Genomic DNA, 25,075 nt, shown 5'->3' on the forward strand with positions numbered 1-25,075 from the left:
GTTTTCCTGATTTCATGCAGATCGGTTACAATCACATGATAGTTTCCAATTATACTCAACTCAATCAACAGATTTCTAGCAATTCGTTTAGCATGATATCGATCAAACAAGGTATTTTATCAAGAACTCTCATGAACCCTAATATGATCAATATGAACATCATACATATGAACAATAATCTATTTATGTGAACATGTAACCGTGACTAAATACCTAGCCCAATTTACTTAGCACATCCACAAGTTCCATCCGAATCATTTAGCATAACAACAGATTACATCTAGTTCTCATCCGATTCATATGAACACGTTAACAATCCGAATTGCATATCATGGCAGCCGATTAACAACCTACACTTAACTAGATTATGTCGTACAATCCGATTTATGTGAACATATAAGAGGGTTGACTTAACAAAGCACTATAACCCAATCATCAACATCAATACTCATTCAAGCATATCATTCGGTAAACAACAAGCAGTAACACACGAACCATACATGAACAAAATCAAATATACTAACCGATTGGAAATCAAAGAGAGGGACGATAATCTTCTTGTGTCTTGTGCCGTCGGGTTCGAGCAGGAAAGAGAGAGAGTTTGTGTGTGCTTCTTGGTTGCCAAGATTGAAAACTAAAAACCCTAGTTGTGTGTATGTAATTACGTATATGGGAAGTGGGCCGAAGCCTCACTTGGGCCGGTTTATGATCTCGGGTCCATTACATGGACCGAGTGGGTTTTTGTTCGGTTGAGCATTCGGTTCAAGTAGTAACGTACACATTCTTATGAAATTATATAGCACATAACATTCGATCACACAACTTAATCACATAATTCACATTAGTTCAATGGTTACACGTAATGTACGAGACGGTAAAGTACGAGTTGTCACATTATCCCCTACTAATTGGAAATTTCGTCCCGAAATTTGGTATGCACTCACTGAGGAAGCTAGGTAAGTTATAGCATTCACTGGTTTTCCTGGGGTGTCACATCCTCCCCCCGTTGATCTGGAATTTCGTCCCGAAATTCCGAAGTAGTAGCTTCAGCCTCAGTAGTGGTTGCATTGGTTTCAAATAACTGGGGGTACTTTTCTGTCATTCTGTCTTCGCGTTCCCAGGTGTACTCTGGGCCACGTTTGGAGTTCCAACGAACTCGAACAAGAGGGATTCTCTTGCTTTTGAGGACCTTCACATCCCGGTCCGTGATTTCTACTGGTTCCTCGACGAACTGCAACCGCTCGTCGATAGTGAGTTCCTTAAAAGGAATGATGAGGTTTTCGTCTGATAAGCACTTCTTTAAGTTCGATACGTGAAAGACATTGTGAACTGCTCCGAGTTCAGCTGGTAGGTTCAACTTGTAGGCTACCTTGCCAATCTTTTCTAAGATTTCGAATGGTCCGACGTACTGTGGATTCAGTTTGCCCCGTTTGCCAAAACGTACCACACCCTTCCAGGGTGAAACTTTCAATAAAACCCGGTCTCCGACCTCAAATTCCAAAGGCTTTCTACGCTTGTCCGCGTAGGCTTTCTGACGGTCGCGTGCTGCCGCCATGCGTTGCCGTATCTGTGCTATCTTTTCTGTGGCGTCCACTACAATCTCTGGACCCGTAATCTGACTATCCCCCACCTCTGCCCAACAGAGGGGTGACCGGCATTTACGTCCGTACAATGCCTCGAATGGAGCGGCTTGAATGCTGGTATGGTAACTGTTATTGTACGAGAACTCCACCAAAGGGAGGTGTTTTTCCCAGCCGTTGCCGAAGTCTATAACGCATGCCCTAAGCATGTCTTCAAGAGTTTGGATCGTTCGCTCAGACTGCCCATCCGTCTGAGGATGATATGCTGTGCTCATGTCTAATCGTGAGCCGAAAGATTTGTGCATTGCTTGCCAAAGCTCTGACGTGAATCGTGCATCGCGATCCGAAATAATAGAGGTGGGCACTCCGTGCCTCGAAACAACTTCTTTGAGATAGACGTCTGCGAGAGTGGAGAACTTGTCCGTTTCCTTAATCGGCAGGAAGTGTGCAGTCTTGGTGAGTCGATCAACTATGACCCATATTGTATCGTTCCCACGCTGAGATCTAGGCAAGCCGGTAACAAAATCCATGGAAATTTCTTCCCATTTCCATCGAGGTATCTTAGGCTGCTGAAGTAGACCAGCTGGTTTCTGATATTCAACCTTGACTCTCGCACAGGTCAAGCATTTTCCAACGTACGTAGCAATGTGGGCCTTCATACTAGGCCACCAATAAGTAGTGCTGATGTCGTGGTACATTTTGTCCGACCCTGGATGTACTGAGTAGCGAGACTTGTGAGCTTCATCCATCACAAGTTCGCGTAGACCGCCATAAAGAGGGACCCAAATCCGACCCGTTACATAGTAGGCGCCGTCTTCCTTTTGTTCCATTTGTTGTCGTGAGCCGCGTAAGGCTTCAGCCTTGACGTTTTCGGGCTTCAATGCTTCTACCTGAGCATTTCGTATCTTTGCAGGAAGGCTAGACTGAATCGTAAGCTGTAGCGCTCGCACGCGCCGAGGTAAAGTGTCTTTCCGACTGAGGGCATCAGCCACAACATTGGCTTTGCCTGGATGATACTTGATAGCGCATTCGTAATCGTTAAGTAACTCGACCCACCGTCGTTGACGCATATTCAAATCCTTCTGCTTAAGGATATGCTCGAGACTCCTGTGATCGGTGTAAATCGTGCACCTGGTACCGTACAGGTAGTGTCGCCATATCTTAAGCGCGAAAACAACAGCTCCCAGCTCTAGATCGTGCGTCGTGTAATTCCGTTCATGAACCTTGAGTTGCCGAGAAGCGTAGGCTATCACTTTATCACGTTGCATCAATACACAACCCAGACCCTGTATTGATGCGTCACAGTATACCACGAAGTCATCTGTGCCCTCTGGCAATGAAAGAATAGGTGCGCTGCAGAGCCTATCCTTTAGATACTGAAAAGCAGTTTCCTGCGTGTTGCCCCAACGGTAGGTGACACCCTTCTGTGTCAGTAGCGTAAGTGGTTGCGCGATCTTTGAAAAGTCTTTAATAAACCGTCTGTAGTATCCTGCCAAACCCAAGAATTGACGTATTTCTGTCGGGGTACGCGGTGCAGGCCAGTTTCTGATCGAATCTACCTTGGATGGATCGACGTGAATCCCATCCTTGTTTACCACGTGGCCTAAGAAGTGGACTTCACGAAGCCAGAAGTCGCATTTTGAGAGCTTAGCGTACAACTGTTCCTTTCGAAGGAGTTCCAATATCAGACAAAGATGCTGCTCGTGTTCCTCCTGACTCTTGGAGTAAATCAGAATGTCGTCGATGAATACAATGACGAACTTGTCGAGGTAGGGTTTACACACCCTGTTCATAAGATCCATAAATACAGCAGGCGCGTTTGTAAGTCCGAACGGCATAACCAAGAACTCGTAGTGACCATAGCGAGTTCTGAATGCTGTCTTAGAGACATCCTCCTCGCGGACTCTCAGTTGATGATATCCTGACCGTAGGTCGATCTTGGAATAGTAACACGACCCTTGCAACTGGTCGAATAAGTCGTCTATGCGTGGAAGAGGATAACGGTTCTTCACCGTCACCTTGTTGAGTTCACGGTAGTCGATGCACATCCTGAACGTACCGTCTTTCTTTTTCACGAAAAGTACTGGAGCTCCCCAAGGCGAAGAGCTTGGACGTATAAAGCCCTTTTCCAAGAGCTCTTGTAGCTGCTTTGACAATTCTTCCAATTCTGATGGAGCTAGACGATATGGTGCGCGAGCTATGGGTGCTGCTCCTGGAGCGAGCTCGATCTGGAATTCAACCTGACGATGAGGCGGTAAGCCAGGTAAATCTTCAGGAAACACTTGAGGGTAATCGCGTACAATTGGAATATCCTCCAATTTCTTTTCCTTTACTGATGCGTCTGAAACAAGAGCCAAAATGGCTGTGTGACCTTTTCGTAAGCACTTCTGAGCCTTCAAGAATGAGATGATGCCAACCACTGCACCACTCTTGTCGCCTTGAACTTCAAGAGGTTCCTGACCAGAACGAGGAATGCGAATAATCTTCTCGCTGCATAGGATTTCAGCCTGGTGTTGGGATAACCAATCCATTCCAATCACGACGTCGAAACTTCCCAAAACTATGGGAATGAGATTAATAGAAAAGGCTTGACCAGCTAGAATAAGGTTACAACCCTGAACTACGTGCGTTGCTTCTAGACTTTTACCGTTAGCTAACTCTACTACATGTTTGGTGGGTAAAAGTGTTGGTGCACGTTTTAGCAGTTGACACATTTTCACAGACATATAGCTTGTATCCGCACCCGAATCAAACAAAACAGTAACGTAAATATTGTCGAGGAGAAACTTACCCATAACAACATTGGGATCGTTCACTGCGTCGCCACGACCTAGTACGAATGCACGGCCCCTTGCCTCGTTGCCGTTGTTGTTTCCCCCATTGTTGTTGTTGCCATTGCCCTGATTGTTGTTGTTGTTGTTCTGGTTCCTGTTGAGCTGTGGGCAGTGTCTCTTGATGTGGCCTTCAGCACCACAATTGTAGCATCCCTTGTTGCCCTGTTGCTGGTTGGGCTGAGCGTGAGGCTGCTGCTGATTTTGGTTCGCAGGACGAAGGCTTCTACAGTCTTTGGCCTCGTGACCCATCTTGAGGCATCTTTGACAACGACCCTTGTTACACTGACCGTTGTGGTGTTTGTTGCAGTTGTTGCACTTTGGAAGATTTCTGTCACACCCCCAAAATCCACCCGCGGAATACCACCGCTTGGGAGCGCGACTGACCAGGATCAAGCCATCAATCATATCAAACATAGCATTTAATAATAATAAAAGTAATTAACGTAAGTCACCATGACATGATTGATGTTTCAAAACCAAATACTGTTTTAAGTAGCGGAAGCATAGTAAAGTAAATTCAAAACGAGTTATGAGTTCGACATCATTAACGATCCATCTGCCCACAACGACCTGCTCCTTCCCTGTGCAAGCTCCCAAGTATACCTAAGGTCCTGCAAGGCATGCAGCAAATAATCAACAAACTAGTTGAGCGAGTTCACAGAAAGTAAGTTCATAGTGTAATGCATAAGTATAGCTAGTGGGGGTTTCCCATACTAGTGTGTAATAAAGGTGGGGGCTTCCCATGTTCATCCTGGTTAATGAGGGCTTCTCATTAACGGTACTTACTAGACTAACATCCGACCATGTGTTCTTCTTTACCGAGAACAGGAACACGTACAGGGTCACGTAGGCTTTACGTGACGTGCCCTTCCCCGAGGACAGTGGTACGCGTGGGGGCTACGTAGGCTTTACGCAGCGTGGCCTTCCGACCTGGAAGCCAGTGAATGGTATTGGGTTACGTAGGCTTTACGTAACGTGTCCCTCCCGACCCGGGAGACATATGGCAAAAGTACTGGGTTACGTAGGCTTTACGTAACGTGTCCTGACTAACCTGAGGACGATGGTCTATAGTCTGGTATATGCGTAAGTACGAGTAACTCATTTTACAGTAACAAATCCAACCCAATTCCCAACCCGGGAATCCCATGCCTTGGCTGTGTGAACTCACCTTGGTTTGCTCGGCAGATACACAAAGAATATAAGTAGCAAGTAAATGGTCACTCACGTCCTATCATGGTTATTATACGAGTCAGGTTTGTATATAGCACGTATATAGTAATCACGTATAGTCATGGCAAGCATGTACGCACGTAAGCAGATAAGACATAGCATGTGAGGATCCAATTGTCTAAGTCCAACCATACCCGGCCCAATGACATAAGCAGCCCAATAACAAAACAGTCCAGATTCTCAATCGGCCCAGATAGCAAGCACAAACAAGTCCAATAATAAACAGTCCACAGTTCAAATCGTTGGGCTCAACAGATTGGGCCCGTGACAGTGAAGGCCCAACAGTGTGCGTGTAAACGATGGTCTCGAGTCGCAACGGAGATCTCGAGTCGCAACCGGAGATTACGAGTCGCAACAGCTGGTTGCGAGTCGCAACGGTGATCTCGGTTCATCATGGCCTGGTTACGACCGATCATGTGCTGGTTACGAGTCGCAACGGGACTCGCAACCGTAGTTTCGGCTGGTGCTGTTTGTGGTCTCGAGTCGAGACGGGGGTTTCGACTCGCAATCTGAGTCGCAACCGGCTGTGTAACTGATTTCCATAATTCTAGTCAATTAAACTCCGTGATTTCAGCAAACATATTCAACAGTTTCGGAAACAGATCAAACACCGAAAATAGCAGTTTCATAGCAATCTTCAAACATGTTCATATGCTTAAACAAAACAGCCTAGATAACAATCAATCGGATCATCAAACAGCCTAAACCGAATCATGCAGAAACGTTTTGATTAATCAATTTCATGACAGCCTATAACCATGCACCTAACCGGTTCGAATCAAACAATAAGTCGAGCATAAAACGTAACCGTACATGTTATCCGATTAACAAACATCACTATTATAAGTACCCGCATCCAACATCAACAACCAATCAATATTACAAGCATACACCTTAGTTACATCACCTAACAGAATGATAGCAATCACATAATATCATAAATAATCCAAAAACATAACATCATCACTAACCGGATGAAGGTAGAGGATCGATTCGTTTCACAAGCTTCAAAGTGTGTGTGTGTGTGCCGTCGGGTTCCAAGCAAGCCGAGAGAGAGCAAAGCTTCTAGGGTTTGTGTGTGTGTGTTTGTGATTTGCAAAAGTGGTGAAACAAGCCCCTTGTTCCGGTTTTGTGTTGCGAATGGGGAGTGGGCCGAGCCCACTCGGTTGTCTAATGGACCCGAGAACAAGGAGTGGCCCCAAGGGCTTTGTGTGGCCGGTTCACATACATACGACATACATACACACATAATGCATATAACATAACATATATCATGAAATCAATTAATCATTCGGGTTTATAAAATCACATATCGTGCACAAACGTTACATCAAGCAAGCCTAAAGTTCGAGTTGTCACATTATCCCCAACTAATTGGAAATTTCGTCCCGAAATTTGGTATGCACTCACTGAGGAAGCTAGGTAAACTGTACTGTTCACTGGTTTTCCTGGGGTGTCACATCCTCCCCCCGTTGATCTGGAATTTCGTCCCGAAATTCCGAAGTAGTAGCTTCAGCCTCAGTAGTGGTTGCCTTGTTCCCGAATAACTGGGGGTACTTTTCTGTCATCCTGTCTTCGCGTTCCCAGGTGTACTCTGGGCCACGTTTGGAGTTCCAACGAACTCGGACAAGAGGGATTCTCTTGTGTTTGAGGACCTTCACATCCCGGTCCGTGATTTCGACTGGTTCCTCAACGAACTGCAACCGCTCGTCGATAGTGAGTTCCTTGAAAGGAATGATAAGATTTTCATCTGATAGGCACTTCTTTAGGTTCGATACGTGAAAGACATTGTGAACTGCCCCGAGTTCAGCTGGTAAATTCAACTTGTAGGCTACCTTGCCAATCTTTTCTATAATTTCGAATGGTCCGACGTATCGCGGATTCAGTTTGCCCCGTTTGCCAAAACGAACCACACCCTTCCAGGGTGAAACTTTCAATAAAACCCGGTCCCCGACCTCAAATTCCAATGGCTTTCTACGCTTGTCCGCGTAGGCTTTCTGACGGTCTCGTGCTGCCGCCATGCGTTGTCGTATCTGTGCAATCTTTTCTGTGGCGTCCACTACAATCTCTGGACCCGTAATCTGACTATCTCCCACCTCTGCCCAACAGAGAGGTGACCGGCATTTACGCCCGTACAATGCCTCGAATGGAGCGGCTTGAATGCTGGTGTGATAACTGTTATTGTAAGAAAACTCCACCAAAGGGAGGTGCTTTTCCCAGCCGTTGCCGAAATCGATGACGCATGCCCGAAGCATGTCTTCAAGAGTTTGAATCGTACGCTCAGACTGTCCATCCGTCTGAGGGTGGTATGCTGTGCTCATGTCTAGTCGTGAGCCAAAGGATTTATGCATTGCTTGCCAAAGTTCTGACGTGAATCGTGCGTCGCGATCCGAAATGATGGACGTGGGCACCCCGTGCCTCGAGACAACTTCTTTAAGATAGACGTCTGCAAGTGTGGAGAACTTGTCCGTTTCCTTAATCGGCAGGAAGTGTGCAGACTTAGTGAGTCGATCAACTATGACCCATATCGTATCGTTCCCACGCTGGGATCTAGGTAGGCCTGTAACGAAATCCATGGAAATTTCTTCCCATTTCCACTGAGGTATCTTAGGCTGCTGAAGTAGACCAGCTGGTTTCTGATATTCGACCTTGACTCTTGCACATGTCAAGCATTTTCCAACATACGTAGCAATGTGGGCCTTCATACTAGGCCACCAATAGGTAGTGCTGATATCGTGGTACATTTTATCCGACCCTGGATGTACCGAATAGCGAGACTTGTGTGCTTCATCCATCACAAGTTCGCGTAAACCGCCATAAAGAGGGACCCAAATCCGGCCCGTTACATAATAGGCGCCGTCTGCCTTCTGTTCCATCTGTTGTCGTGAGCCGCGTAAGGCTTCAGCCTTGACGTTTTCGGGCTTCAATGCTTCTACCTGAGCATTTCGTATCCGTGCAGGAAGACTAGACTGAATCGTAAGCTGTAGTGCTCGCACGCGCTTCGGTAAAGTGTCCTTTCGACTAAGGGCATCAGCCACCACATTGGCTTTGCCTGGATGATACTTGATAGCGCATTCATAATCGTTTAGTAATTCGACCCATCGCCGTTGACGCATGTTCAAATCCTTCTGCTTAAGGATATGCTCGAGACTCCTGTGATCGGTGTAAATCGTGCACCTGGTACCGTACAGGTAGTGTCGCCATATCTTAAGCGCGAAAACAACAGCTCCCAGCTCTAAATCGTGCGTCGTGTAGTTGCGTTCATGAATCTTGAGTTGACGAGAGGCGTAAGCGATAACCTTGTCGCGCTGCATTAACACACATCCAAGTCCCCGAATGGATGCATCACAATAAACCACGAAGTCATCTGTGCCCTCTGGCAATGAGAGGATAGGTGCACTGCAAAGTCTATCCTTTAGGTGCTGAAAAGCAGTCTCCTGGGGCTCTCCCCAGCGATAGGTAACACCCTTCTGTGTCAGTAGCGTAAGCGGCTGAGCAATCTTCGAGAAGTCTCTAATAAACCGTCTGTAGTAACCTGCCAGACCCAAGAATTGGCGTATTTCCGTTGGCGTACGCGGTGCAGGCCAGTTCCTGATCGAATCTACCTTGGATGGATCGACATGGATCCCATCCTTGTTTACCACGTGGCCTAAGAAGTGGACTTCACGAAGCCAGAAGTCGCATTTAGAAAGCTTGGCGTACAACTGTTCCTTCCGAAGGAGTTCCAAAATAAGGCGAAGATGCTGCTCGTGCTCCTCCTGACTCTTGGAGTAAATCAGGATGTCGTCGATGAACACAATGACGAACTTGTCGAGATAGGGTTTGCACACCCTGTTCATAAGATCCATAAATACCGCAGGCGCGTTCGTTAACCCGAATGGCATGACGAGAAACTCGTAGTGACCGTAACGAGTTCTGAAGGCTGTCTTGGAGACGTCCTCATCCCGGACTCTCAGCTGATGATAACCAGACCTCAAGTCTATCTTCGAATAGTAACACGACCCTTGCAACTGGTCGAATAAGTCGTCGATGCGCGGAAGAGGATAACGGTTCTTCACCGTCACCTTGTTGAGTTCTCTGTAGTCTATACACATCCTGAACGTACCGTCTTTCTTCTTCACGAAAAGTACTGGAGCTCCCCAAGGCGAAGAGCTTGGTCGAATAAAACCCTTTTCCAAGAGTTCTTGCAGTTGCTTTGACAATTCCTCCAATTCTGATGGAGCTAGACGATATGGTGCGCGAGCTATGGGTGCTGCTCCTGGAGTGAGCTCGATCTGAAATTCGACCTGACGATGAGGCGGTAAGCCAGGTAAGTCTTCAGGAAACACCTGAGGGTAATCACGTACAATTGGAACATCCTCCAATTTCTTTTCCTTTGTTGATGCGTCTGTAACGAGAGCCAGAATGGCTGTGTGACCCTTACGTAAACATTTCTGAGCCTTCAAGAAAGAGATGATGCCAACCACAGCACCACTCTTGTCGCCTTGAACTTCTAGAGGTTCCTGACCCGAACGAGGAATGCGAATAACCTTTTCGCTGCATAAGATTTCTGCCTGGTGTTGGGACAACCAATCCATCCCAATCACGACGTCGAAGTTACCCAAAACTATGGGAATGAGATCAATAGAGAAGGCTTGACCAGCTAGGATAAGATTACAACCTTGAACTACGTGCGTGGCTTCTAGACTTTTACCGTTAGCTAACTCTACTACGTGTTTGGTGGGTAAAAGTGTTGGTGCACGTTTTAGCAGTTGACACATTTTCACAGACATATAGCTTGTATCCGCACCCGAATCAAACAAAACAGTAACGTAAATATTGTCGAGGAGAAACTTACCCATAACAACGTTGGGATCGTTCACTGCGTCACCTCGACCTAGCACGAATGCACGACCACGAGCTTCATTGCCGTTGTTGTTGTTGTTCCCGCCGTTGTTGTTGCCGTTGCCCTGGTTGTTATTGTTGCGATTCTGGTTTAACTGAGGACAATCGCGTTTGAAATGACCTTCAGCCCCACACTGGAAACACCCCCGGTTTCCACGCTGTGGCTGCTGTTGCTGCTGCTGGTTCTGTGGAGCTGGTTGCTGAGGCTGCTGATTCTGATTCGCAGGACGAGGGCTCCTACAATCTTTGGCCTCGTGACCCATCTTGAGACACCTTTGACAGCGACCCTTGTTACATGGGCCGTGGTGATGCCTGTTGCAGTTGTGGCACCTAGGTTGACTACCCTGATATCTCCTCTGCCTGTGACCACCAGAGGATTGCTGACTGGGACTCTGATAGTGATCAATCTTCTGCTGCTGAGACTGTGGCTGAACAGATGCTGAACCTTTACTGGAATCCCCATCCCATTTTCTTTTACTGTCACCAGATGTAGCAGGAGTAACTGAGGTGGTGACGTTAGCAATAGCATTAACACGCTTGGGCAGTTTATTCTGATCCACTGCCTGATCGGTGATACGGTGAGCTAGGCGTTGGATTTCCTGGATGTTTTCGAGGTTAGCCGACGTCACGTGGCTCTGAATTTCTGGCGCCAATCCCTTGAGATACAACTCAATGCGCTTGTATGGAGGGTCCACCATAGTTGGACACAGAACGGCCAGCTCATTGGACCGTTTGGTATACGCTTCGATTTCCGATCCAACCATTTTCAAGTTATAAAGCTCATCTTCCAGCTTGTGTATGTCTTCCCGCGTGCAATACTCACGCTTGATGAGTTCCTTAAAGTCGTTCCATGGGGTGGCGTTAGCAGCTGCCAACCCTAAGATCTGCGCTTGTGCGTTCCACCAAGTGAGCGCAATCCCTTCAAGTGTGCCAGTGGCGAACTTCACCCTGCGAGCCTCAGGGCATTCGCACATTTCGAAAACCGACTCGAGCTTTTCAAACCAGTGGAGGAGTCCAACTGCTCCCTCTGTGCCACTAAACGAGCTAGGACGACATTCCATGAAGTTCTTGAAGGTGCACCCAGGCTGCTGCTGAGCGGGTTGACCTGCTTGGGCGGCTGCAACTGCCGCAGCAATGAGAGCCTCTAGCTGGGCTTGAGTCATGTTAATTCGTCCAGACATGATCTTCATAGTAACAAGTAGCATACGTAAGAATGGTTCGCGGGTAGGGCGATGACAGAAAAGCGTAGGCATATAGGTGTTCTCATGAAATCAAAGCATGTGTATCTAAGCGTAATGCGAGCAAAGTTCTAAGCAGTTCTAGCAAACAGGCAATAAACATAAACCTTATTACCTAAGATGTCGAGTCTTGCACGTGGAGCGAAGCGTCGTTGTGGATCGTTGAGAGCACTGTGCTGGTTATAGTCCGGTTTTAATAAAAACGTTTACCCATATTAAAACCAAGTTCTCTATAACCAATGGCTCTGATACCAATCTGTCACACCCCCAAAATCCACCCGCGGAATACCACCGCTTGGGAGCGCGACTGACCAGGATCAAGCCATCAATCATATCAAACATAGCATTTAATAATAATAAAAGTAATTAACGTAAGTCACCATGACATGATTGATGTTTCAAAACCAAATACTGTTTTAAGTAGCGGAAGCATAGTAAAGTAAATTCAAAACGAGTTATGAGTTCGACATCATTAACGATCCATCTGCCCAGAACGACCTGCTCCTTCCCTGTGCAAGCTCCCAAGTATACCTAAGGTCCTGCAAGGCATGCAGCAAATAATCAACAAACTAGTTGAGCGAGTTCACAGAAAGTAAGTTCATAGTGTAATGCATAAGTATAGCTAGTGGGGGTTTCCCATACTAGTGTGTAATAAAGGTGGGGGCTTCCCATGTTCATCCTGGTTAATGAGGGCTTCTCATTAACGGTACTTACTAGACTAACATCCGACCATGTGTTCTTCTTTACCGAGAACAGGAACACGTACAGGGTCACGTAGGCTTTACGTGACGTGCCCTTCCCCGAGGACAGTGGTACGCGTGGGGGCTACGTAGGCTTTACGCAGCGTGGCCTTCCGACCTGGAAGCCAGTGAATGGTATTGGGTTACGTAGGCTTTACGTAACGTGTCCCTCCCGACCCGGGAGACATATGGCAAAAGTACTGGGTTACGTAGGCTTTACGTAACGTGTCCTGACTAACCTGAGGACGATGGTCTATAGTCTGGTATATGCGTAAGTACGAGTAACTCATTTTACAGTAACAAATCCAACCCAATTCCCAACCCGGGAATCCCATGCCTTGGCTGTGTGAACTCACCTTGGTTTGCTCGGCAGATACACAAAGAATATAAGTAGCAAGTAAATGGTCACTCACGTCCTATCATGGTTATTATACGAGTCAGGTTTGTATATAGCACGTATATAGTAATCACGTATAGTCATGGCAAGCATGTACGCACGTAAGCAGATAAGACATAGCATGTGAGGATCCAATTGTCTAAGTCCAACCATACCCGGCCCAATGACATAAGCAGCCCAATAACAAAACAGTCCAGATTCTCAATCGGCCCAGATAGCAAGCACAAACAAGTCCAATAATAAACAGTCCACAGTTCAAATCGTTGGGCTCAACAGATTGGGCCCGTGACAGTGAAGGCCCAACAGTGTGCGTGTAAACGATGGTCTCGAGTCGCAACGGAGATCTCGAGTCGCAACCGGAGATTACGAGTCGCAACAGCTGGTTGCGAGTCGCAACGGTGATCTCGGTTCATCATGGCCTAGTTACGACTGATCATGTGCTGGTTACGAGTCGCAACGGGACTCGCAACCGTAGTTTCGGCTGGTGCTGTTTGTGGTCTCGAGTCGAGACGGGGGTTTCGACTCGCAATCTGAGTCGCAACCGGCTGTGTAACTGATTTCCATAATTCTAGTCAATTAAACTCCGTGATTTCAGCAAACATATTCAACAGTTTCGGAAACAGATCAAACACCGAAAATAGCAGTTTCATAGCAATCTTCAAACATGTTCATATGCTTAAACAAAACAGCCTAGATAACAATCAATCGGATCATCAAACAGCCTAAACCGAATCATGCAGAAACGTTTTGATTAATCAATTTCATGACAGCCTATAACCATGCACCTAACCGGTTCGAATCAAACAATAAGTCGAGCATAAAACGTAACCGTACATGTTATCCGATTAACAAACATCACTATTATAAGTACCCGCATCCAACATCAACAACCAATCAATATTACAAGCATACACCTTAGTTACATCACCTAACAGAATGATAGCAATCACATAATATCATAAATAATCCAAAAACATAACATCATCACTAACCGGATGAAGGTAGAGGATCGATTCGTTTCACAAGCTTCAAAGTGTGTGTGTGTGTGCCGTCGGGTTCCAAGCAAGCCGAGAGAGAGCAAAGCTTCTAGGGTTTGTGTGTGTGTGTTTGTGATTTGCAAAAGTGGTGAAACAAGCCCCTTGTTCCGGTTTTGTGTTGCGAATGGGGAGTGGGCCGAGCCCACTCGGTTGTCTAATGGACCCGAGAACAAGGAGTGGCCCCAAGGGCTTTGTGTGGTCGGTTCACATACATACGACATACATACACACATAATGCATATAACATAACATATATCATGAAATCAATTAATCATTCGGGTTTATAAAATCACATATCGTGCACAAACGTTACATCAAGCAAGCCTAAAGTTCGAGTTGTCACAATTTCCGCGATATCCACCCTGCCTGTGGCTACCTGACGACTGCTGGTTAGGGCTTTGATAGTTGTCAGTCTTTCGCTGCTGATTCTGGGACTGAACCGAAACTGATGCTTTGCTTGAATCCCCCTCCCATTTCCTCTTGTTGTCACTGAGGGTAACGGGAGTAGCTGAAGGAGTGACTGTAGTAGTAGCGCTGACACGCTTAGGCAGTTTATTCTGTTCCACTGCCTGATCGGTGATGCGATGAGCGAGGCGTTGGATTTCCTGGATGTTTTCGAGGTTAGCCGACGTAACGTGGCTCTGAATTTTTGGCGCCAATCCCTTGAGATACAACTCAATGCGCTTGTATGGAGGGTCCACCATAGTAGGACACAGAACGGCCAGCTCGTTCGACCGTTTAGTATACGCTTCGATCTCTGACCCAACCATTTTCAGATTGTACAGCTCGTCTTCTAGCTTGTGAATATCTTCACGCGTGCAGTACTCACGCATGATGAGTTCCTTAAAATCGTTCCATGGGGTGGCGTTAGCAGCTGCCAACCCAAGAATCTGCACCTGCGCGTTCCACCAGGTTAGCGCGATTCCTTCCAAGGTGCCAGTAGCAAACTTGACCTTGCGAGCCTCAGGGCACTCGCACATTTCGAATACTGATTCTAGCTTCTCGAACCAGTGGAGGAGTCCAACCGCTCCTTCTGTGCCGCTGAAAGAGTTTGGACGACAGTCCATGAAGTTCTTGAAAGTGCAGACAGGCTGCTGCGCTTGTTGACCTATTGTGTACGAATAGGACGAAGTTAAATACAAGAGTGAATGTAGGATCTAGGATCCTAGTGTGTGCCTATACTGCAGGATATACTACCTGCTTGAGCTGCTGCAACTGCCGCAGCAACTTGGGCTTGAACAAGAGCCTCTAACTGGGCTTGTGTCATGTTAATTCTTCCAGCCATTGATCTTCATGTCAAAGGCGAAATAGGTGAGAAAAGTTCGCGAATAGTGCGATGACAGAAAAGCGTATGCACGTAAAGGTTCTTAAGCAATAGCAAATAGTGAGCATTGTAGTCTAAGCATACCACGAGCAAAGTTCTAAGTAATTCTAGCAAGTAGGCAATAAACATAAACCTTATTACCTAAAATGTCGAGTCTTGCACGTGGAGCGAAGCGTCGTTGTGGATCGTTGAGAGCACTGTTCTGGTTATAGTCCGGTTTTAATAAAAACGTTTTCCCATATTAAAACCAAGTTCTCTATAACCAATGGCTCTGATACCAATCTGTCACACCCCCAAAATCCACACGCGGAGTACCACCGCTTGGAAGCGTGACGTGACCAGGATCAAGCCATCAATCATATCAAACATAGCATTAAATAATAATAAAAGTCATTAGAACAGGTTATCATGACATGATCGATGTTTTAAAACTTAGCATTGTTTTGAGTAGCGGAAGCATTGTTATAAACCCAAATTAAATATACTGAAATGTCATAAGTGTCCAACAAAGTATTACGATCCTTGTCCACAACGACCGGCTCCTCTTTGTGCAAGCTCCAAGTACCTAACGATCTGCAAGGCATGTAACAGAATGATCAACAAACTAGTTGAGCGAGTTCACAGTAAGTAAGTACGTAACAGTAAGTACAGGGTGGCTCTACTGGGCCGATAGTAAGTTATATAGGTAGGGGCTTCCCATGTTATGTGACCACTAGACTATTCGTATCAACTACTCGTATCATCCCTGTTCTTCTTCCGAGAACAGTAGCGCGTATGGGGTGTACGTAGGTCTTACGTACGTATCCTTCACAACCGAGGATAGGAGACGCGGGGGTGTACGTGGGTTTCACGTACGTATCCTTTGTACCGAGGATAGAAGTAAGTAATGCGTACACGTAGGTTTTACGTGCGTGCCTGACATCCGAGGCAGTAATTGGCATATGACCACGTAGGTGTTATCCTAACCTACGGAACCGTCCTGACATCCGAGGATCATGGTAGGTGATAGTCTAGGAAAAGCATATGTACGTTCTTAGTCAATTGTAACCTTTATCCCATTCCCACGACCCGGGAATCCCATGCCTTAGTAGGAGTGTGAACTCACCTGGGTTTGCTCGGCAGACAGTATAATGCTCAAGTATACAAGTAAGGAATCAACCACGTCCTATCATGGTTACTATGCAAGTTAGGTTCGTATGTAGCACATTTGTATCACGTATGGTATCAAGTATGATCATGGCAATTCACATAAACGTATCAGCAGTTCATATCAAGTAACGAGTCCAAGTAGTCGGCCCAATTAACATAGGCAGTCCAATTAGCAACTATGTAAACAAGTCCAATAACACAGCAGTCATAAGGTTGGGCCCGTGACAGCGTAGGCCCAAAACAGTGTGCCTGCAAAGGAGGTCTCGAGTCGCAACCAGCGATCTCGAGTCGCAACCGGTGGTTACGAGTCACAGCCGGAGATTACGAGTCGCAACAGGAGGTTGCGAGTCGCAACTGGTGATTTCGGCTCATCATGGTCTGGTTACGAGTCGCAACGGGACTCGCAACCATGGTCTCGGCTTGTGCTGTTGTGGTCTCGAGTGGGGTTCCGACTCGCAATGAGTGGTTCCGAGTCGCAACCGTGTGTGTAACTGGTTTTCCTGATTTCATGCAGATCGGTTACAATCACATGATAGTTTCCAATTATACTCAACTCAATCAACAGATTTCTAGCAATTCGTTTAGCATGATATCGATCAAACAAGGTATTTTATCAAGAACTCTCATGAACCCTAATATGATCAATATGAACAGCATACATATGAACAATAATCTATTTATGTGAACATGTAACCGTGACTAAATACCTAGCCCAATTTACTTAGCACATCCACAAGTTCCATCCGAATCATTTAGCATAACAACAGATTACATCTAGTTCTCATCCGATTCATATGAACACGTTAACAATCCGAATTGCATATCATGGCAGCCGATTAACAACCTACACTTAACTAGATTATGTCGTACAATCCGATTTATGTGAACATATAAGAGGGTTGACTTAACAAAGCACTATAACCCAATCATCAACATCAATACTCATTCAAGCATATCATTCGGTAAACAACAAGCAGTAACACACGAACCATACATGAACAAAATCAAATATACTAACCGATTGGAAATCAAAGAGAGGGACGATAATCTTCTTGTGTCTTGTGCCGTCGGGTTCGAGCAGGAAAGAGAGAGAGTTTGTGTGTGCTTCTTGGTTGCCAAGATTGAAAACTAAAAACCCTAGTTGTGTGTATGTAATTACGTATATGGGAAGTGGGCCGAAGCCTCACTTGGGCCGGTTTATGATCTCGGGTCCATTACATGGACCGAGTGGGTTTGTGTTCGGTTGAGCATTCGGTTCAAGTAGTAACGTACACATTCTTATGAAATTATATAGCACATAACATTCGATCACACAACTTAATCACATAATTCACATTAGTTCAATGGTTACACGTAATGTACGAGACGGTAAAGTACGAGTTGTCACAACAAGCCCAAAGGATAACTGGGGACAAGCCCAAAGGATCGTATGTAAACTGGAGTATGGCCCTTACTGGCGACTATCCAAACTTAGTGACATGAAAATGTCAAAACCTTAGCTAACGTGAAAACGTTAGAAACCTTATGAACGGATGTATGGTACGTCTACCATTATACGTAGGATCCTGGGTATAGCCAGTACGATGAGGTTGTCAGCCCCGGAAGTGGGTACTGGTCCCAAAGACGTGAACTATATCAGGATCATCGTGCGCTGCTGGCGGAAACTGGGGATAATCCCAAGGATAACTGGGGTTAGACCCAAGGATCTGCGTTGCTTTTGAAGATCTTCGATGATATGCTGTGGATACCTGAACTATCATAACTCAAATGGTTCGTGAGAAGAGGATGAAGGATACAGGATCCTTATCCTTTGGTAAAAAGTAAGGAAATGTAACAGTTTTAAGATAAGGACATTACCAGAGTAAGGATCACTGACATCACTGGGATCCTTCGAGGATACTTCAGTGTAAGGATCACATGCTTGAAGGATCATGTTCACATAAAGTATCTCTTTAAGTGAACAGCATTCCAAGCTCTTGGTAACAAGTTTCCTTCCATAGTTAGCAATCTGTATGCCCCCTTTCCTGCTTCAGCTTCAATTAAGTAAGGGCCTTCCCACTTTGGTGCTAACTTCCCGTCAGCAGGATTAATAGTGTTTTGGAATGTTTTTCTCAACACCATATCCCCGACTTGGAACTTCCTTATCCTAACATTTTTGTTGTAGGCACCAGCCATTCTTTGTTGGTAGCTTGCCATCCTTATCCTAGCCAGATCCCTGATTTCCTCAATAGTATCCAAATCCTGAGCCAGGATTGTAGCATTTTCTTCAGGATCACGCGCACTTGTTCTAGCAGTTGGGATCACCATTTCTGTTGGGATCACTGCTTCTGCCCCAAATACTAAAGAGAAAGGTGTTTGACCAGTGGCATTCTTGGGAGTTGTCCTATCAGCCCATAGCACATAAGGTAACTCTTCTGCCCATTTTCCCTTCTTGGATCCTAGCTTCTTCTTTAGATTGTTGATGATGATCTTGTTGGATGATTCTGCTTGGCCATTGGCTTGTGGATGAACTGGTGTTGATGTTATCATCTTGATTCCCCAACTGTCACAAAAGTTAGTAGTTCTGCTTCCAATGAATTGGGAACCATTATCACATACAATTTCAGAGGGAATGCCAAATCTAGTTATAATGTTTCTTTTGATAAAGGATATAACTTCTTTTTCTCTGACTTGAGAAAAAGCTTCAGCCTCTATCCACTTAGAGAAGTAGTCAGTCATGGCAAGCATAAATACTTTTCCACCAGGTGCTTTAGGGAGCTTGCCAACTATATCCATTCCCCATCTCATGAATGGCCAAGAGGATGGTATGGGGTGTAGCAATTCGGCTGGTTGATGAAGGATATTGCTGTGTCTTTGACAAGGATCACATTTCCTAGCATATTCTACATCATCCCTTTTCATGGTTGGCCAGTAGTATCCTGTCCTAAGGATCCTTGAGAATAATGCCCTGCCCCCAGTGTGGTTTCCACAATCTCCTTCATGGAAGTCTCTCAACACTTCTTCAACTTCAGGATCTTCAATACATCTCAAATATGGTCCTGCAAGGGATCGTTTATATAGCACATTGTTTAAGATTGTAAATTGAGATACCTTGATCCTGAAAGCTCTAGGATTTTCTCCCATCGGGATCTCTCCGTGTTGCAAGTATTTCATGATTGGTGAGACCCATGACCCTGCATAAGATTGAGCTTCTTCACTAGGGATTACTGCAGTATCCTCTTCTATTTCCATGGCTACTTGATTTTCAATAGCAGGAGCCAGGATATGGATGATAGGGATACTTATGTCTTCTGGAATTTTTAAGGATGATCCTAAGTTGGCCAATGCATCAGCTTCCGTGTTATCCTCCCTTGGTACCTGTGTTAAGCTGAAAGAAACAAAAGAGAGTGTCAATTCTTTGACTATCTCTAAATATTTGGTTAGTTTTTCACCTTTAACAGCATAGGATCCATTAAAGTGATTGGTAATCAATAATGAGTCTACATATACTTTAAGATATTTTACCCCCATATCCTTAGCAATTTGCAAGCCAGCAATTAAGGCTTCATATTCAGCCTCATTGTTAGTTGCTTGGAACTCACAGGCTATGGAGTGGGGTATTATGTCCCCCTGTGGCGATTTTAGTAGTATCCCGAGCCCTGTGCCCTTGACATTTGAGTATCCATCAGTGTGTAGTATCCAAGGATCCTTGGTCTCATCCAGCTGTTGGACCTCCAATTCTGCTTCTTTTTGTAGATCACTACTGAAATCAGCCACAAAGTCAGCTAGTGCTTGGGATTTAATGGCTGTTCTTGGCTCATATCTTATATCATGGGCACTAAGCTTTACTGCCCACTTAGCCATTCTTCCTGACATCTCTGGTTTCCTGAGGACATTCTTAATTGGAAAGTTAGTTCTAACAACAATAGTATGGGTTTCAAAATAATGCCTTACCTTAGTTGATGCCATGATTAATGCAAGAATAAGTTTTTCGAGGTGTGAGTACCTGGATTCGGCATCAAGTAGACTCTTACTTACATAGTAGATAGGATATTGTGTACCTTTGTGATCCTTAACAAGGACAGCACTTACAGCGGTTGAGGATACCGCCAAATATAAGGATAACACATCTCCTTTTTCGGGCTTTGATAATGCTGGTGCTGAGGACATATATTCTTTAAGGGCTTGTAAAGCATTCTCATGTTTCTCAGTCCATTCAAATTTCTTGTTCTTCCTTAGGATATCGTAAAATTCCTTACATTTTTCTGAGGATTTTGATATGAACCTGTTCAGAGCTGCTATCCTGCCTGTTAGCCTTTGCACATCCTTAGCATTGGCAGGGGACTTGATGTTTATTAGTGCTTTAATTTGCTCCGGACTTGCCTCAATGCCCCTCTGAGTTACCATATATCCTAGGAATTTACCTGCCTTAACACCAAAGTGGCACTTTGAAGGATTAAGCTTCATGTTATAATTATCAAGGATATCAAATGCTTCCTCCAAATCCCTTAGGTGATCCTCAGCTTTCTTTGACTTGACTACCATATCATCTATGTATACTTCCATAGTTTGTCCAATTTGATCTTTGAACATCATATTCACCAGCCTTTGATATGTTGCACCTGCTCGAAGTAGTCTCTCTACTTCTTCTTGGATAATGGCATTCCTTTCTGGTGCAAACTTCCTCCTTTTTTGATGGATTGGTTTGATAGACCTGTCAATGCCAAGTTTGTGAGTAATGATATCCTTAGATATACCTGTCATTTCTTCATGTTTCCAAGCAAAGGTAGATTTTCTTCTTTTGAGGAAGGATATTAAGTCTTCTTTCATCTTGCCAAGGATCCCTGATCCAATATAGATTTTTGACTCAGGATCATTAGGATCCAAGAGGATTTCGTCCACATCTTGTTCCCTTGCCTCCAAGACATTCCTCGGAGGATACTGTAATTGCTATTGCTCCCTTGGCTTCGAGGTTGGCTTCATGGATGAGGTATAACAATCCTTAGCCTCCTGCTGATCACTGTCGATCTTGATTATTCCCCATGGGCTAGGGAGCTTCACACATTGATGGTAGGTGGATGGGACTGCCTTCATATCATGTATCCAAGGTCTGCCAAGGATAACATTGCAACAAGACAAACAGTCAATAACACAAAATTTCTGATAATTATGTAATCCTTCCACGTAGATTGGGAGTTTGATGTCCCCTAGAGTTTTCTTCGTTTCTCCACTGAATCCTACAAGCACGGAGGATCTTGGTGTGATGTCTGATTCTGGGATACCCATTTTCTTTAGAACATCAAGCTGGATAATGTTCACTGAGCTTCCTCCATCGATAAGGATCATGCGGACAAAATGGTTAGAGATAAAGAGAGTAATAACTAGACTATCATGATGAGGATCCTGAATGTTAATGCGATCATCCTCATCAAACGTTATCATCTTCCCTTCTGAGACACTTGATGTCCTAATAGGCCTTTCTCCATTATCCATTTTTGACTCCTTTGCATGTCTTTTGGCCGCCGAGAAGGATGTACCACAGATGTCTGATCCTCCGGAAATAAAGTTGATCACTTGTGCGTTTGCCGGGGGTGCTGGAGCCTTTTCAGGGATCCTTTCAGGATCCTGAGTCCTTTGCTCTTTTCTTCCCAATAATTCTTTTAGGTGCCCCTTGCTTAACAGATATCCAATCTCTTTTCTTAAAGCTATGCATTCTTCAGTTAGATGCCCGAAATCCTCATGGTATGCACACCATTTTGACTTGTCTTTAGTCCCGGATGGTTTATCATTCTTCCTGGGCCACCTAGCTTTTTCGCCTAGATTCTGCATTGCAAGGATTAGTTCATGATTATCAACGGAAAAACAATATTCTGAGATTGGAGGATAATCTTCATCATCCTCTTCTTGGTCAACAGCATGCACATTCTGGTTCTCATTTCTATGGTAGGATTTGAATTTGTTGTTCTTGAAGGAGGATCCTTGCTTCTCCTGTTTTGAGGATCCTACTTGTCTCTCCTGGATCCTCTTGTCATCCTCTAGCCGGATGAACCTGAGTGCTCGAGTTCTTACTTCGTCTAGATTCCTGCATGGTGTCATAACAAGATCATCATAGAATAATGAATCCTTAAGCAGTCCCATTTTGAAGGCTTCAACAGCCGTAGCCATATCCAAGTTGGGAATGTCCAAGGATTCTTTACTAAATTTAGTTATATAATCCCTTAATGATTCATTATGATTTTGAGTTATCCTGTACAAATCACTAGTTAATCTTTCAAATTTTCTACTACAAGAGAATTGGTTATTGAATAAATTAACTAAATTGGCAAATGAAGTAATAGAGTAAGGGGGAAGACTTAGCAGCCATTTAAGAGCTGATCCAGTAAGAGTGGATCCAAATCCTTTACATAGGCATGCTTCCTTCAACTTTTCTGGGATAGGATTGATCTCCATCCTCTCCCTGTATTGTGCTATATGCTCCTCTGGATCCGTTGTGCCATCATACAGCTTCATAGTAGGGATATGGAACCTTTTGGGTACCTCTGCATCACAAATTGGTGGTGCAAAGCGAGATACCTTGTGGCTTCCATCTGCAATCTCCGGGATGGGCTTGACTACCCCCGGAACACTTGAGATCAAATCTTTAAGCTTCTGCAATTCCCTGGCCATAGCATGATTGACACCTGTATCCTGCATGAATCCATGGTTAGTGGTAAGATAATTATTTAAAGTGTTACCTCCCATTGGGTTCAAGTTAGTGAATCCATATTGCTGGGATTCTGGAATAACGGATGGACCAGTGGAAGCAATGGTCTGCATTGGAATGAAGTCCCCTTGATGGACATCTAGACTTCCTGTTTGCAAACTTTTTAGGGATCCTGGCATCTGGGAGGATCCTGGTATCTGGTAGGATCCTGGTATCTGGGATGATCCTGGAACGAAGGAGGATCCTTGAACCTGGAACGATCCTGGAGCAAAGGAGGATCCTTGACCCTGGGATGATCCTGGAACAAAGTAGGATCCTTGAAACTGCTGTGCTCCCGGATAGGCTCCCGAATTTATGAAGGATCCCATATGCTGGGGATAGGATCCTGCCGGCTGAAAGTGTGAGCCTGATGCCTGAGTCATTGCTGTCGAACCGAGGTGCAATCCTCTTGATTCTCCCATAATTTGCACGTCTGGAATTCCCGATGGCTGAGAAGTGATCATTGGAGTATCAAAGCTCAAGGATTTGGGCATCAGTGGGGAATGATCCTCTGCCGTTCTCTTTTGTCTTTTGAGATCTCCAATTTCCCTGAGGATCCTATCATTAGTTTCATCCTGCCGCTGCATACGATCCTTCATCTGCAAAATCAAAGTAAATACATCACTAGTACTGGGAATATAAGAATTCATAGTAGAAGGAGATGGAGGTTTAGAGTTAGTAGGAGTTTGTCTCTTCTCAGCATTCTTCTGGGATCCTGCCGGTGGAGGAGGTAGAGTGCTTTGAGACGAGGTGACTGCAGACATCGCCGTGGACATGTTTTTCAATGATGAAGCCATGTAATTCTTTGAAATGATTTCGAACAGAAAGTTTTCTTATGAATGAAGCACCAATCGCCCCACGGTGGGCGCCAAACTGTTTTGGTCAAAAATCACACAAGGATAATGCAACCAAACTTTATGTAAATGGGGTATGATGCTTGGTTTGTCGAAAAAGTAAAGGATCACTTCAATGTGAAATATGCAAAGACACAATGATTTATACGAGGAAAAAGCCCTTGATCAATGTATGATCTCCGGCATAAAAAACCTCGGGTGATGGCAACTACCGATCACCAAACTTCAATATAAGAAAAATAGTTACAACTTTGGATGATAATGAGCTGAGTTCAAGGATCACTATAGTTTCGAGTGTCTAAGCGTGTGAGAGTTGTCTTGTGTGTTGTCGTGTGTTCTTCCAAATGAGGAAGAGTGGTATTTATACAAGTGTAGGTGACCTATTTTAGGTAAAAAGACTAATAATCAGCTCATTACCCCTTTAGAAATAAAAGACAATCTAGCCTAAATTGCCGCCCTTAAATCAAGCTAAGTTTCCATATCCTTTGCAACGTCTATCTCCGATTAAGCTAATGCCATAATTGTGAAGACGCGTCCCTTGATTATGATGCTAAGAGCGTATCCTGCTAGATGTTCCTGCAAAATAACATTGTATTAAACGAAGGTAACCATTAGCATGAGGATCCTATAATGGTCCATGATCCTGATCCTGAAGTCCTGTTGAGGATCACTGTCTGTCAAAGAAACAAGGATCACTGGTTAGGATCACGTGTAAGGATCATGCATAACAAAAATCCAGCCCTAACACTACCAATCGTGCTTTATTCCTTATAATCACTCCTCTATCATCCCTCTTACATTTAAAAACCCACTTTGTCTTAATCAGCTTTTGATTCTCAGGGAGATCTACCAATTTCCACACTCCCAGCTTCTCAAACTGCTGCAGCTCTTTCTGTATAGCGTTCACCCAGCTTTCTTCCGTTAAGGCTTCCTTATACGTTCGAGGTTCGACCTGCGAGATGAAACACTTTAGTGAAAAATCAACTTGCAAAGGAGCGACAGATGAATAAAAACAAGTAAGTGCTCTGTTGATCTGATCCCTTGTCTTTACTCCGCTCTGAAGATCACCAATTATCTGCTCTGAAGG

Source organism: Helianthus annuus, chromosome 7, assembly GCF_002127325.2.
Source record: "Helianthus annuus cultivar XRQ/B chromosome 7, HanXRQr2.0-SUNRISE, whole genome shotgun sequence".
Lineage (NCBI taxonomy): Eukaryota > Viridiplantae > Streptophyta > Magnoliopsida > Asterales > Asteraceae > Helianthus > Helianthus annuus.